General features: G+C 53.4%; 1 non-coding gene across 1 annotated transcript; it reads right to left on the reverse strand.

The window, feature by feature from the left end:
• Positions 1-786: 786 nt before the first annotated feature.
• Positions 787-894, reverse strand: LOC118550598 (U6 spliceosomal RNA). Its single transcript, XR_004924655.1, has one exon. It is a non-coding gene; the product is annotated as a U6 spliceosomal RNA (small nuclear RNA).
• Positions 895-1,527: the final 633 nt, after the last annotated feature.

Genomic DNA, 1,527 nt, shown 5'->3' on the forward strand with positions numbered 1-1,527 from the left:
GGAGTCCAAGAAGCCTGGGTTAAATCTTGGCTCCGTCACTTTTTCACCCTGCGTCTCTGTTCCTCATCTACAAAACGGGGACAATACTAGCTACCCTCCAGGACGCGGTGTTCAAAGGACTAGGCGGGTAGCTTCGCCCCCAGGCCCTCCTCAAAGGTGCTTTGTTCTCGGTGGGGGATGGTAGGAAGCTGTCGCTTGCCCGGAATCCCCGGTGAAATGGTAGAGAACGACAAAGGCCCGTGAGAGGCTGGCAAGGCGAGCAAGGGACTTGGGGCGTTTGGATTTGATGCGAAAGATCACCGGGGGACAGGCAGGCCCAGAGAGAAGGGTTCTGGAAACGGGGAGGCGGGAAATCCCGGGCGGGAGCGTGGGGCAAGGATTCCCCGCCGGGCCGGGCAGGCGGCAGAAACCAGCTCGCTCCTGCTGTCCTCCGTTTGCGAGCTTTCATTAGCATGTGAAGGAAGGGCCGCCGAATGCCCGCCGAGCCTTTGGGCCTTTGGAGCCGCGCCAGCGCTCGCCGGCTGCGCGTGGGGCAGGGAGCGCGAGGGCCGCGGCCGCCGCTTTCCCGAACGCAGAGCCATCGCCAGTGCCCGACGCCGCGCCGCCCTGGAGCTCTTTCTAGCCCGGCTAAGGCCGAAATCCGTTCCAGTCACGGCACTCCCCAAGTTCTCAGCTACCTCTGTGATTGATCCAATTTAGAAAGCATAGTGATTTGGGAAAGAAAAACAAATATTGTAATAGGAATGGGTAACGTGTTGAATTATTTATTTTTATTGTTATTTATTTTTCTGTATGGAACGCTTCACGAATTGGCCTGTCTTCCTAGCGCAGGGGCCTTGCCAAACTCCTCTGTATGGTTCAGATTTTTAGTGTATGTGCTGCCCAAGTGAGCACATGTTGAATTGTTAACTCACTTGCACGATTTCTTATGAAATACAGACCAGTACTGCCCTCGTGTTAGAAATAACACGTTTCAGAAGCACGTTCCGACACAGATGCCGAACTCCTAACCTTACAGTGGCCGCGCGTTCCTTGAACCAGTACGTGCTTGAGTTACCAGAAGCTTCCCTGAATGTTTGCACTCTAACAAGAAATTTGGTGTTTATTTCTTAGGGGGAAAAAAAATAAGGCCAGGCCAATCTTTGGCTTTGGAGCCCACGGATGGCAAGCAGGTGTATCCAGGGATTCAGGTCTGCATCCCTGAAAGCACTGCATCTGAGACTGTCTTGTCTTCCTCCTCTGAAAGGGAGACAGATGGAGTGGAAGAGCGTGGAGTTTAAAGCACAAAGGATCCCAGCTTTGTCCTGCCAGCTCTACTGCCCTGTTACATAGCCACAGTTCAGCCCAGCTATTCTGAAATGAGACTCACTTTAGACATGCAAATGACTCACCCAGGAGTATGGAATCAGCGTCTGACAAGTCGCACTGTGGCTTTGAAGACCATTTGGGAGCCTGCTGTGTTCTGCCAGGAATACCTCCCGGGGGTTGCAGTTGGAGCTAAAGGAGATCAGGACTACAGATGGGTTT

The sequence above is a fragment of the Halichoerus grypus genome, chromosome 2 (genome assembly GCF_964656455.1).
Source record: "Halichoerus grypus chromosome 2, mHalGry1.hap1.1, whole genome shotgun sequence".
NCBI lineage: Eukaryota > Metazoa > Chordata > Mammalia > Carnivora > Phocidae > Halichoerus > Halichoerus grypus.